At 42.4% G+C, this 15,551-nt stretch overlaps 1 pseudogene across 1 annotated transcript; it reads right to left on the reverse strand.

The window, feature by feature from the left end:
- Nucleotides 1-305: 305 nt before the first annotated feature.
- Nucleotides 306-14,935, reverse strand: LOC310779524 (putative nuclease HARBI1; annotated as a pseudogene). The gene is made up of 4 exons: nt 14,929-14,935; nt 1,112-1,233; nt 744-855; nt 306-649 (listed from the first exon to the last, which is right to left on the reverse strand). The product of its transcript is annotated as a putative nuclease HARBI1 (transcript).
- Between the last annotated feature and the right edge of the window lie 616 nt (nt 14,936-15,551).

A 15,551-nucleotide genomic window follows, 5' to 3' on the forward strand; every position in this document is an offset into this window, starting at 1 on the left:
TCTGTCTTGAATTTGTTTCAGGTTTCAGCAGACAATGTGAGGTGCCAAAAGAAAACTGGAGCTGGACATTGAGTATAAGCACCTGCTCATAAAAAAGGCCAGGCTGCAGGTGGAGGAATTGGAGGAAAGAAAGAGGGTAAATCAGTTAACACACTTATGTCTATGCTTTCATCCCCCGCCCACACTGTAAAACAGTTCAGTATTTCTCTCATTTCTTCACAGGAACGGGAGCAGCAGAGGATGAGGTGGCACAACAAATGAAATAAGGAGAAAATTATTTAAAACGTGTGTATTTAATTTTTATTTTAGGCAAAAAATTGCTCTGTGATGGCCTCCCTGACAGCCCTGCCAGTAGGGTAGTCTAGGGTGATGGGGTCCACCACATCAGGGGGGCTGTGGCTCAAAGGTGGCTACATTGTGCAGCACCACACACGCTGCTATCATCCTGCACGCCCGGTCTGGCACCACCCTGAGCTCGTGCAGGCAGGTGAAGCGGGCCTTCAAGATGCCAAATGTCATTTCTATCCTGACCCGGGTCCTGCTAAGAGCCAGGTTGAAATGGGCTTGTGGGCCGGGTCAGGATAGGGGGTCATTAGGAAGGGCAGGCAGGGGTACCCCCGGTCTCCAAGGAGCACTCCACTGAACAGCCCTGAGGATAAGAAGGAATATTGCCAACATCAGTATCACATTTCAGTTTGGGGAAGGCATGACTCAAAATTATATGAAATGTATATTTTCCATACCTTGCTCAAATCTGTGGCACAGTGTGGACTCCCTGAAGATCCGGGAGTCGTGCACCGACCCTGGCCACTTGGCATCCAGGCTGGTGATTAGTTGTTGATGGTCACAGGTCATCTGCAAAAGCATTTGGGATTAACTGCACTTCCACATAACATGATTTCAATGTGCATTGAAGTGTGGTTCATGCAGGGGGAAGTTTATTAGTCACAGATCATGTATGACACAAACGTGCACAATGACGTGTGTAAATCCCCCCCAAATATGGAATGGGAAATCATAGGGTACATACATGAGCAAGATGTAGCTATTAATGTCCAACTTGAATGTAAAATGTGCATTATGCATGACAAATGATCATTGCAGGATTTACCTGGATGTTGAGGCTGTGGATGTGGAATGACTTTCTATTCATAAAGTCCCCTTCATTCTCACCCAGAGGTGCAGTGATGGGGATGTGGGTGCAATCTATTACACCCAGCACTCTGGGGAAGCCTATGACAGGAGTAGGCTACATTCATTATAACATTATGTATCATGGGCTCTACACACTGTATAGATGGAGTAAAATTAGTTACCTGCAATGTCGTAAAAGCCTTATTTTATGGCTAACGTGGGCAAGTGTCCCGGGAACACCACAAATCCAGGCAGTAGCTCCGTTAAAGCATGGGTGACTTTGTGAATAGTCCTGCATACTGTGTTTTTCCCGAGGTTCTCCGCATCCCCGACACTATACATAAAAGCCCCCGACGCGAAAAAGCGTAGGGCGATGCAGACCATCTGTGGCACAGACATGGCATGCCTACGGAGGGTCACATTAGCAAGATAGGGCTGCAACAAATCGCACAGATATCTTAATCCGTCACTGGAGAAGCGATACCTCTCGTACAAATAATCCTCTGAATGATCAAATGGATCTTGACGGTCGCGAAACACTCTTTCTCTCCTCAGAGCCCCCCTTACAATCCGTGCTCCTTCCTCAATGGCCAATTTACAGAAGTATTTTTTACCCGCCCCCCGCGTTTTTTTGCGGGTACCCGGCGGGGCCCCGCGGAACCCCGACCCGGTGCAGGACTCTGCCCTGCAGTACTCTTTTGGTTGAGAATAGGGATGATAAACGACTGAAATGCCAAATGATCCGACAGTTGCCACCGGCAGAGCAACTGGACTTTGGAATTAACAAAATCTGCACATTATATTTCCTCAAATTGTTTTTTACTGTTTGTTTTATTTTATCTTTTTGTCCATTTACTCCCTTGAAAAACATTACCCTTTTTGAAAAGGCTGCTCCAAGCTGCTGCACCGCCTGGCAGCAGGACAGGGGAAGAACAGTTGGTATCAGTTATTTTTACACTTTCACCTGCACAGAGGAACAAGGGAGTGCAATAATACAGCGTCAACCAATCATTTTTAATCAAGCCATTAGGGTTTTGTTTCAGGCAAGCATTCTTTATCGCTTTTGCATGGCTCGACATTAACTTTTTGAGGCATTTGTCCCTTCGGAAAAGTCAAATTATATTTCACTTGTCCATAAATGTTATTCTTAAGGCAGTTTCAACCATGGTTTCAACTCAGTCCAGCAGTGTTGCCCTTGTCCCTATTGTTGTGCCCTCAAGAGGTGACCTTGGGTATTTGTTAGTGGACTCCTCTACATAATCACCTCCCATAAATGTTATTTTAAAGGTGTCTACAGTACATCATGGTATGTTTGACCCTTTTCTCCTGCATATACTCTCAACCAAAAGACACACTGTTAATGCTCACACTGTTAATGCTCACTGCTACTTCACCTCTCATATCATCTATAATCTCTCTGTCGCGCATAAAACCACAACAAATTCTGAACACATTTAGTGTGTTTTTCAGTAAGGGGCCCGCTTACTGAGGTGGTTTGCATATGATTCAAGGTTTAAGCCTTAAAACAGGGGGTACGGTGGCTCAGTGGTAGAGCTGTCGCCTCACAGTTAGAAGGTCCTGAGTTCGATTCTCACCTGGGACACTGTGGGCGCTGTGGTTGTGTTCCCCCCCATATCTTAAGTGCCTACTGCCCAGGTGGGTTATCTCATCGTAAGGGCCTTTCTCTCTGTGTGGAGTTTGCATGTTCTCCCCGTACCCCCCAGGGGGTTCCTCCGTATATAACCCCCCCACTAAAAACATGCAGAAGATCAGATCGTCATCGTCATCCGACCAGTGACGACAACATCCGAAGTTGGTCCCCGGGCGCTGTACGAGAAAGCGACCACTGCTCCTGGCCTGCCCGGATGGGTTAAATGCAGAGGACACTTTTCACCGGCCACATGCATGTATTGTTGTGTTCGTGTGACAATAAAACACGGGCTTGTCCGTTACGAGAGTTTTTAAATGGTGAATTCATGAGTTTTGATGATTTGAAGGGAAAATGTGAACTTGAGAACAAAGACTTCTTTAAGTATTTACAGCTGAGTGATTGGAGTAATTGTGGATGCATATGAAGAAAGGGGACCCGGGTCATCTCTGCTTTCTACCAAGCTTTGGGGGGGGAGAGGGGTGACACAACCCTCTACATAAAAAAGAAATGGGAAAAAGAGCTACAGATTCAAATAACATTAGAGGAATGGTATATAATGTGTGAGATATACAATGCACATCCACAAACTCACTTGTATGGAGAGAATTTTGTTGGAAAAACTTAACTCGCTTCTTTATAACACCCAAAATAAAAAGTAGGCAACTCGCCGCACCTCAACAATGTTGGAGGCTGTGTGGGAATGATGAGGCTGACCACTCGCATATTTTCTGGAACTGTACAAAGATAAGACGGTATTGGGAAAGTGTCAATGTGGAGGTTAAACATATCTTGGGGGGCAGGGTACGTTTTGCCGGTTTGATTTTTTGTTTAAATTGACAAAGGGAAAAACCAGAAAACGGTCGTTATTTCGTTTTTCCTATAAAACGGAAAAACAAAAACTCAGCTCGTTTTCTGTTTTTTTCGTTTTCAATAGTGGGTGGGTGGTTTTCATTGGTGGGTAGGCCTTAAGCGACCCTTGCTTCTGATTGGCTAGTGTGCTCTGTCAGTTTAAGCTGTACTTTTCAAACTAAAAGTCTCTAAATTAACACGTTGAGTGCCATGGACGAGATATCTCGTCTTACATAATCCAACCGTTGAGTGCCAAAGACGAGATATCTCGTCTTACATAAACATTTTTTTTTTTTGACGGTGGGACATCAATCAACCCCTTTTACGTCTTCTATATCAATATTGGAGGAAGAGAATGTGTATAATCTATTTTACCGACCACTAAGTGGCGACAGTTCTCTCCAGACAGAGAGAAAGCCAGTCCGCGGGAGAAAGCCATTCTAATTTTCAAGGAAATAGCTGGGCGAAAACTCTTTCGATTTCACACACACACACACACACGCGCGCGCGCGCGCGCACACACACACACACACTCGAGTACCTTTGCGCATAAATAAGACCAGAATCGCAAAAGCTTCTTCAAAGCTCTCAGCCGACACCTCAAGAAACGAACGAGCCCGTTTCCAGCCACCAGCCCAGAGGAGCAGCAGCAGCAGCAGCAGCAGAGCGGAGTAGGCTGCCTCAAGATTGGAAGAAGGGGATCGCGAAGGAATTTCTCTCCCGTGTCTAACCCCCCCCCCCTCGCCTCTCCTCTCCTCTTCCCCGCTCCTGCGATTCCCTTCTATTTTTTTGGGATCTGTGAGGCAACAGAAACTCGCCTGTGACAAAACACTGCAAAGCCACACCTACGGAGGGAGGAGTTTGGAGACACACACACACACACACACACACAAAACAGTATACAGACTTGCCCAAGGGCACCCATAATCACAGGCACGTGAGGTGGTTCTAAAAATCCATTTATCTCAAAACTATCTGAAAATCTCTGAAACCATGCTGTACTCAACGGCTAATATCTACATAACTACTAACTCTACAAACTAACTCTTTTAGACAGAGAAAGCACACATTCTATTAGTTCTTTTTAGATGATTGGTGTTCACGAAGTCTTAACAGAAAAGAATCCTCGGCTCTTGTAAAATGAGCCAGAATCCTCAAAAAAACCCTGGCACAACTTACCTACAGCATTGAAAAAACGGCTGGCACTCAATGTGTTAATAAATAGATAAATAAATAAATCATATAAAAATCAATAAATAATAAATAAATGCATACATACATACAAAATAAATGAATACATAAAAATAAATAAATAATAGGCTACAAAAAATAAAAATACATAGCGAAAAAAAAATCTATAAATAAAGTATCTGCCTTTATAGACTGTTCTCAAACTTTTTCATGTCAAGGTCGCCTAAACTAACACAAATCAGACCACATGGACCCTCATTTGATAATATTTTATCAGGGTCCTCTATCTGATATCGGATGTTTTATTAGGAGAAATGTATAGCACCCATGGCCAACATTCTGCCATTGTGTTACTTATCGTTGGAATTATGAAAATAAATTATTCACGCTTATGCTGGGAACCCCTCGAACTCAGAGGTGGCAACTATGGCACACTATATAATATAACTAATAGCTGCACATCATTTTTATGATTTCTTTTAGTTGCGCACAATCACAAACCTTTGGCAGGTGCAAGCCCAGAAGAGGTCAACATTCAAACAGCACACTGTAACAATAAACAACAAACAACAATAAATAGCAATATTTTGGGAAAACTGCTTTAATAAAAAAAAAAATAATAATAATAATAATAATAATAATAATAAATTAAATAAAAAATAAAACTTAAAAGGAAAACAATGATTGGTATTTGCTACTCACTGGTTTTTTGACTGTTGTATTATTTATTTACTTTTTTTTGTTTCTTGTATTAGGATATTTTTTTCCTTGAAATCCTTTGTTGTATATTTGAAGGCAAGTAAGGACAATGTCCAAAAATGTCTGAGGAATGATCATGATGATTTTCTTATTTTAATTGTAAGAAAAGGGGGGGCTTTACATAAGCGTTTGCTTCTGCCCCTAACCTTTGGTTGTGACCTAAGTGTATATGCTTGGTGGTGGTGACCAATACATTTTTTTCATTCATTCATTCAATACTAAAATGGTAGGCTACTGTAGGTGTAACCTTACTCACTGCATGTATGGTGGCGGAAGACCAAATCCATCCCACCTCTATTGAGCTCAATGCATAGGTGTTTTGTAGACCAATAGGTCTACTTTATATTTTTATATCTGTCTGTGACAGACTGTCTTGCTGCAAAACCAATAGGCTACATGCACAACTTTTTTACTTCCTGAAATTAGTACAGCTTCTTTATTTCCTGTCCTACACTATTGGATGAACTGATTAATCAGGTGTGCCTGATCATTGTTGTGACTGCAGCACACCTGACATTAATCAGTTCATCCAATAGTGACGACAGGAAATAAAGAAGCTGTACTAATTTCAGGAAGTAGTGGAGTTGTGCATGTAGCCCATTGCCCTCCAGGGACAAATAGAGTTGACGAGGTACGCCAAAAGTAGTGGAAAGAAATGACCAGCAGGCGTTGGATTTAGGCCGTGGATAAACTAGCCTTCATACACACTGAACATCATATTATTGAGCATGCGCGTAGCCGACCACCTCTTTGCATAACCATGCAATCAAGTATCAAACGGGAGCCAGCGCCTATGTGAGTCGGCAGCAAGAACAGACTTTTCCTGATTAATTGACACGTTTCTCCTTTTCCTCTCCAGCCAGTAAGTTATGTTCTCATCACAATAAGTTTAGTTTAGTTTATTAAAGGATCCCCATTAGAAGGACATGAGTGCACTTCTAATCTTCCTGGGGTCCTGCAGTGGGTTGCACCAGCTGTGCGTAAGTTCTGTCTTAAGTTAGGGTGTAAAGTCCACACTAACTGCTACGTTCAAACTAGTTAGTTTGACACTAAAGTTGTGTCTTTGTTGAGTTGCACCACGGAGACGTAAGATACATCTTAACTAGTAGTCCTTAAACCTCACACTAGCCAAAATAGTGTCGCAGAAAATGACGTGTACAGTATCTGTGACCAATCAGTGAAAAGCACGGTGGAAACGGTGTTTATTTACCGTTGTTTAAGTAAGTGGAGTGAAAACAGGACATGTTGCCCACCGCAAATTAGTGCTTTTATATTTCATCAACACTAACCAAATGAGAACGTTATTGAGTAACGTTCGTTTAGGTTCATATTACTGTTAACGTTTATCTGTGAGCTCTATCAGTATTGTAGGCTAATTTACCACCATCCTGCCTGCTAAATTGTTGCGGTTATTTTAATTTGTATGCAGTGCTGCAGCTTGTGGGAAACAAAAGCGTGAGTCATCAATATCAAAGGGTGTAATTATTGATCACGGAGAGCGCGTTACCGACGCAAAACAACGATGCGCCACGGTGCCAAGTTGCAATCCGTGCCAATGCTTATTTTACGGAGGACTTTACACCTAGTAAGACGTAGGTGTAAAATTTAAGTTCTAACTTATGCCTACGTTGTAACTATTTCACTTGGTGCAACCCAAATATTTTTAGTAGTGCGTAAACTCGGACTTAGTGAGACTTTACGTTCAAACTAGCTTACGTTTCAACTTACGCACAGCTGGTGCAACCCACTGCTGGACATAGAAAATACAAACATATAATAAAGAAAATAAAAAAAAATAGACTCAACATAAGATAAAAAGACAATTAGACACACTGATTGTAAACAACACAAACTAATATGGTCAACAGATATACAACTGAGTGAAAATATGAAATGACATGTTAACAGATAACAGTACAATTAAAGCTATTACATTCGAGTGCGGTCCCCACTTCTCCTTTCACCCATTGTGGAGCCAACATTCTGTGTGTGAGCAGAATTGTGTTCGGCCACAGCTATGCCATTTTCTTTATGTGCGATCAGGCTGCAAGTGTAAAGTTGTAAAGAGCACCCGTGCGGGTGACCTGACAGAGCCAGATTTTTTAATTACGTAATTTCCTTAATTACCTAATAATGTGATGTCACTCGAGCAATGATGACATCATCGGGTGACATCACTCACTGATGACATCACTCTCTGATGACATCATCAGCTGGCATGGGGCCCGATTTTTATAAGCATTTTACGAAATCTCTATGGGAAAATAAATGGCGGATGAAAATGTCTGGTACAGTGCTGAAGCAGGAAGTGACGTTCACTTTGGCTCTCTATAAGCGACTGTGTGTAGTTCAACTTGAAGCGATGTCAGTCGTGTAGTTGTGTGCGTGTGTTGAATGTATTTGCAATTGCTCAACTGTGATGTCTACGACAATGCAAGCTATGAGATACGAGCCAAGCTCACACCTACCAGAGCAGAAGGTTGATTCTCTGAACCCACTTGCGGGTAGTCCGCAAACCCCCAAGCGAGACCTGCTCCGCTCCGGGCTCCACGAGCCCGACCGGAACTCTCGAACAGTACCATTCCCCGTATTAACAGATACTGATGAAACCTCATTAAATCATCAGGTGATAAAAGACTGTAGCTGTTATTTAGATTAGATAACAATGTAATATACATAAACTAGAGAATCCCCCCCCCCCCCACACACATTTTTTTCTTTTTTTTTTCTTTCATCATCATTCATCAGTTCTACAGTAATATTCCTGGATCTTCTGTTAACGTGTGGAACCAAGTCATCAGATGTTTTCTGATTCAGTCGTTTATTGTGAACAACAAAACAACCCCCACCAATAAAGTCAGAAATAAATTGTGCTTCTTTCTCTTGTCACAGGTCGTTAATGTGATGTTTGTCGGTTACCCCTAGTTACTACTGTAATGGAGGGTTTGGTTCTCAGGATTCAGTTTGACTCTCACCATGGGGCATTGGTCAGGATGCAGAAAGGATAGTGTCCAGAAACAGGTTTGGGTCCAGTTGAAAGTATTTATTTGTCCAGCACAATATTTGGGAAATCAGGGGAAAAACACAGGAGCTGCCCTTTAAATGCGGTGCCGTGCATCATGCCGCCCCATGCATTGGTGTGGAAGGAATGAAGGAAACTGAGGAGGGCAGACTTAAACAGGAGGGAGGGAACTCAGGTGAAATGAATGGGGACAATCAGTGAGGGAACCAACAGGTGAACAAAATAACTAATTAGTGAGGAGTAAAGCTAGGGAAAGAAGTGAGGTAAAGGAAGTGAACTGGGTGAGGAGAGGAAGTGGAAAAACTAAAAGGAATCTTCAGAAAAAACTACCGTCATGTGATTTATGACGTCGCGCAAGGTTGTCAAGGCGGAAGTGGGAGGTTGGCTTAGATAGTTTATATGAAGTGGCAATGGCCGCGGCTCGCTCTCTCTGCCAGTCGCTCTGCTAGTCTGATCAAGGAAGCCATGTTCTCTCCATCGCTCCTGTTTTCTCTAGTGCCTTGTCTTTCCTTCGTTTTCACGTATGGGTGTGTGTGTGTGTGTGTGTGATACTTATTTCTAATAGCGTCTTAATTAATGAGCGGAGGCTGGTTGTAGCTAGTTTCCACACCCCAGCTTGAGCTGTCCAGTGAAGCTGTCTGCACCACCCGGCCTGCTGTTTGGGCCCCATGCTGTATGCTAAGTGAGTCAACTTCTCCTTCTGCTGACTTTCTAGTTGACAACCTTGTGCTTATTTTCGTTCTGTTGTGGTATGTCGCGGGTCTGGTTCGTCTAGACACGAGCCTAACTCTTTTTGGGAACCGAACCCGTTACACTTTGCATATATTTAATTTTCATACAATTTACATTGTGATTAATGCCCCTGTTCAGCTTCTCTCTCTCTCTTTCCTCACTCCCTCTCTGTCTGGCTCTCCCTTTGTCATTTTTTCCTCTGACAAATTGGGTGGGGAAATTGAAAAGAGTAATGCTCTGCTCTCCCTCAACAACTGTCCATGTGCCCTTGAGCAAGGCACTTAACGTCCCATTTGAACCAAATCCATCCAGAATCCTGTAGTGTAGGGAGTTCCACATCATGTTGCTGACATCACTGAGTTCTGACATCCTGGAGTTCTGCCGTGCCAGAGTTTCAACATTCCAGACTTCCGACATTCCATAATGTTCAATGTTCTGTCCCTTGTTGGCCTCGTCCTGTCAGGGAAACTGTAAACTGGCATGTGTGACATTGTTGCATTGTACTCCACTGTATTGATCCAACTCTATGGCTACAGGTGGTTGGAAGAGAAAAGGCTATTCTTATACCATACTTTTTTTTTTACTTAAACTCAGCCATCTGATAAAGTAGGCCTAAACTCAGCAGAGAAAACTAATAAATTGACCACATTGACAATCTTTAACTTAAATCTCTCAGAGAATGCTGTGTGAAAGTCACATTTTGAAATACTAACTACGACTAGTTGTAATACTGCAATGTACTACAATACAAACAAAATAAATCAGGTAATTAGTAATCAGGACTTTAGAGGACAATAGATCTTTACTAGAAAAACACAGGAACAGTAATGTACACAAATCAAAATCAAATGTATAAAAACACTTCCACAAGTGATCATCTTATGTGACTTCCATCTTACTGTATTATGCTGTAAATATTTGGTTCATTGGTATCTAATTGCAAAATAAGACATGCTATGTTTGAACATCATGCTAGCTTGTAGTCAGTTAGTTTATTTCTGTTTCCGATATCGACATATCTTTTTCTGTCCTACTTCCTGTATCAGCATACCGTGTGTAGATGTTATACTGCCACCTATAGGTAACACTTATCAGTACAAGTATGTCTTCCACAGACAATATACAAATGCAATGGTCTAGGAATGTGTGAGTGTGTGCACGTGCATGCGTGCGTGTTCGTCCTTGCTGTAGAAATCCAATCACTGTGGCTAAGTGATATGGGGACCTTTAGTTCCTGTGTAAACAGACACGGGCTAGCAAACAAACACTGACATTTAGTATGCAGCGATAAGCTAGGCTGGAAATGGCTCTGACATTGGTTAAAACACATGGGGAAAGAAAAGAGATTCACTAGCCAGGACATACCAACAAACGGGAACGTTTAACAATTTATTTAAGTGTGATCGACAACGATCGAATGTGCACAATGATTCCGTCGGCGGTGAATCCATCTGCGGTGTGGGGAGGTCTCTGAGGTGTCCAGGCGAGACGCCCGGCTCACACACACTCCTTACTTCTAATTACCTGTGCCAGAAGACAGAACGAGGGGGAGACCGAGAAAAGAGAAGAAAAAAAGGGGGGGCGGGGGGCCAAAATGCGAGGGCCGAGAGGAGTTAGTGGGATAGGTGAGGTTATGTAGGACATTTGGTACACCTGGGGAGGGCTGTGAATGCTTGATTGATTGTGTGGTCCTGCTCCCAAAACTCGCTTTCCACGCTTCCAAAAAGACATGGCACATGAGAAGGACAGAAAATATGATCTGTCTCTGGGTCATTTGGCTGGATTTTGAATAGCTAGCTAGTTAACGGTTAGCTGGACTGCTATTCAAAAATGCTGATGCTGGAACACAGTGGGCAAAACGGGAGAACTGCTTGGTGGGGAGAACTCAGGTTAATGGGGCAGACTAACAAGGGAACATGGGCAACAGGTGAGGAGAAGACAGAGACTAATACACATTACTACATGTTATGGCCGTGTCTTTGAAGGTCTTTGCGGAGAGGGGCATATCTTAAAATTGTCTGAACTATCTGATTCATTCATGTATTCACCGTCCGTGAACAGCCTTTCCATGCCTTACTATCTCCAGAGCTGCCACAACACTAGCATTACGCCCATTTTAGTTGACTGAATAAATCACTTTTAGGTCTACAACAGTGATAAATAACTTATTCATATCCATGTTGTTGTTGTTTTTGTCAAAGACACAGGGAGCCCCACTGGAGAGGGGCAGAAAGAGCCGCAGGGTGCCTACCCCTGGTCTAGCTACCCACAATCAATAAACAGAATCTATATAAACTTATATAAAGAATATGAAAAAACAAGCATAGCAAGAGAAGAGAAGGTGAGAGGAGGAGAGAGAGAAGAGAGGGAGAAGAGATGCTATGAATTTATTAATTTCCCCAGCACTTCACTCCTGTATGATTGTTAGAGCACCGAGGCCCTGGCCTTTGCCCTCCTTAAGCTGGGCTCAGACTACAGGATTCTGACAATCCTAACCGATTTTGAAATCTGGCTGTGACACGCAACACAGGAGAATCTTCCCCGATTATCTTCCCTAGAATCTCAAACATGCACACACTACAAGATTTGTAAATGTGGCGCACCACGCACTACAGGATAGTATTAAGATTATCCTGCCCGACGGAGCCGGGCGGAGCAACGCACCACCTCACGTGATCTCATGTCATGTGATCACATGCGGAAGGAAGCAGACGGCACACACCACAATCACCATGGACCCTGATAAACTTGCCGTTGTAATGCTGTGCTGTGAGAAAAAAAGAAAGCAGCAAGCCAAACGTAGGATCTGGGTGAAGAAATGGTTGGGCAGACGCGGTCAACACGGGTTGTCTGTTCTTCAGCGAGAATTGCAGGTGAGATTTTGTATTAACGCTACGTAGTTTTATAATAGCTATGACTGGTGAGTCTCGCGCTGCTAGCTACCCAGCATTAGCGTAGCTAGCAGAAAGCGTCCCAACTGGGCTAGCGTTGAGGCTATGTCAACAGTAGCCTACATTAGTATGATAACGTTAGATAATCATACAATTGTTAACAATGTCAGTAGGAACCAAAACCACATCTGCTGTTTCATGACTGAAGACAAAAAAAGATTAGGGAACGAATGATACATTGCAGTACATGCATAAAGACTTTAATAATACAAAGTGTAGCAGTTATTTTTTGGTTCGCTTGTTTTTGCTAGTGGGACTCTGGGATTCTGTGGCCCAACGGGTCAAATCTGAGTTGTGGAAAGGATATGCTAACTTTGGGCTACTGTGGCGAATTTAAGGGTTAACCTCATTGAAAATGTAATTGATTATTGTTTTTTATTTTTGTTTAGTTGGAGGACAGGGCAGGCTTTAAGGAGCTGCTGCGGATGACCTCAGATGAATTTGACATCCTGCTTGGGAGAGTAGCACCGGTTATCACCAGACAGGACACCAAGATGAGGCCAGCAATTACTGCCAGGGAGAGGCTCTCCTTGACACTCAGGTTCTTGGCAACAGGTTTGTATAGCGAACACATGTTCAAGTTTCTGTCTTGTGTTTTCATTTGACAGTAATGTTATTTCTTTTATCTTGCACAAACAATATATATATATATATACAGTATATATCTCAGAACTGTATCATTATGCTGCTGTCTCAGCCTGGTCTCAGTGCTATTAAGTACCAGTCTAGCATTTGGGTACATTGGTACAACCTTTTAATGTAATGTATTGGTGTATGTTGGGATGTTGTATTGTTTTTTTAATGTATTGTCTGTTTTATACTGGACCTTGTGGCTGCTAATAAAGTTATGATGGAAGTGATGATGATGAATATGCAGTACTCTAATTTTCTTTTCTCTGTTGAAGGTGAAACATACAAATCACTCAGTTTCCAGTACAGGATTGGGGCCACTACTGTATCGGAAATAGTGAACGACACATGTGAGGCCCTGCATCAGGTCTTGAAAGAAGAGTTTCTTAAGAAATTCGCCATATTTTTTATAATTAGCACCACAACCATACATTATAATTTAGGATGTATGGTACGTACAAATATGAAGACAAAGCAGCATCGTTTCTAATGACAAACAGAAAGAGGAGATAACACAAAGGTAACAGAATGCATAGATGTGGTGGGCACCCAGCAAGCACGGACGGACCTGGACGAATCGAGAGAGCCCAATCGGGGTCAGCTCAAGTCATATCATGACGACTCAGATCTGGCCCAAGTATCACTATCCAACTAATTTCACTCACCACTGAAATATCCATGAGGATAGCTAAATGGTTGCAATCAATCACATATTTCTCAGCCTGGGCTATTTTTTATGCAAAATCCGAGTGATCAGCACTTGCATGTGGACACTGGACAATCTGCGCTGATTAACAAACTGTTTATTCGTGGAGGTACGTGACTACAGGAGATGAATTGCAGGGGAATCCTGCAATTGTCTCACTTGCATATCTTGTTGCCAGATTGTTTTGAAAGAGAGAAAATACACTGCGAGGCGTAAACTATACATTTGAGTTGGGAGTTGCATGTTGTAGCATGTGTTTCGGGGTTCTGCTTACACAGATTGTAAACTGTTACACACACTGTGATGTGCGATCCACAAAAGTTCGGTAAAGTTGGAAATATATTGAGAGATTCGCACTTCCCGGATAAACGAAGCGTGTACTGCACACACGACTCTTTCCCATCTTATGGTAGACAACGAAATACAACCTCATTTTCACCTAAATGAGCGATCCTCCGAGCTGGACAAATAACATTGGTCTCTATGCTGCGGGCGGTGAGGCGAGTGCTTAGGGATGTCAGACTTGACGGCAACGTTTTAAATAAACAAGTTTCTGCCATAATCCTATATGGTATCCGTGTTTCATAGCTGTGTGTGCAGGAGCACTGGCAAACAAATGTTGGTGACACTTGTAAATTTTGAGGGGACCCTCAATGATTCTTCCAGATTAAGGTTTGAATTTAATTAGCTTTCGTTTTTAATAAAACTGTCCCGAATCCATGGATGTTATACTGGTATAAAAAGAACAAGGGGTGCATGTTTTGAAACTAGGCTATATTAGTCAACCTACAGCAGAATATTTCAGTGAACAGATAGCGTAGCGGTAGATTAGCCGGCCTGTAAGTTGTAGATCCTGAGTTCAAATCCCACACGGGGCGGTATTATATTTTTTGAAAATGTAGCATAAAATTGTTAATCTGGACATAATTATAGCTTTATGTATAAAGTTGCTGAATATACACTGTTTACATAGCAGAATAACTGAACATGCCCATTCATGGTAACGGTCATATTTGGACGTCAGCTTGACGTTCCCGCGTAGACGTCTAAATCATCCCCAAATCACCATGTGATTTGGCCACGTCCTGAACGTCACTGGAACACGTCATCACAACGTTATCATGACGTAATTTTGCTTGCTGGGCATGTTATGAGGCAGTATGCTTGATTAGGGAATAGTGAAAAAAGTTTTGATAGCCTGTAAAACCCTACATACAATACCTCTACGCTGAACCTATACTTACTTACCTGTTAGGAAAATGTGTATTCTAATCTAGATAAACCCAACTTCCTGTATACTTACCTGTCATATTTACCTGTCTGTGGCCCCCATTTGGAAGCGGGAAAAAATCCTAGAATTGCCCCTACTTTTGTTACCTGTCGACTGAAACCATCCTGCATGATTTTCAAAGAAATCGTAAAAAGTCTTAAATGTATTTATATTTAGTCTTAAAAAGGTCTTTAAAGTATTAAATTGAACTCTGATACCTGCAGACGCCCTGAACTGTACTTTTTTTTTATCACTGTACATGGTATTAACTTATTTTGTGTCTGTCTTCTCTCATATTTGCAGACACCAAAATCAGAGGTGGAATGGCGAGCAATTGCCAAGAACTTTTCAGGAGAAATGGCAATTCCCACATTGCCTGGGTGCCCTCGACGGGAAACATATCTACATCCAGCCCCCGGCCAACAGTGGCAGCACATGGCACAATTATAAGAGTAGATTTTCTGTTCTCATGATGGCAGCTGTAGATGCCAATTACAGGTTTATTTATATTAGTGTTGGTACTCAGGGCAGGGTCTCAGATGCTGGGCTCTTTGCCCATTCTGACCTGAAGAAAGCTTTGGACCGTGGTCTCCTCAATGTTCCTCCTACAGAAATGCTTCCCAGTTCTGATGTTGTGCTACCCTATATGTTTGTGG

The sequence above is a fragment of the Poromitra crassiceps genome (assembly GCF_964638095.1).
Source record: "Poromitra crassiceps genome assembly, chromosome: 7".
NCBI lineage: Eukaryota > Metazoa > Chordata > Actinopteri > Beryciformes > Melamphaidae > Poromitra > Poromitra crassiceps.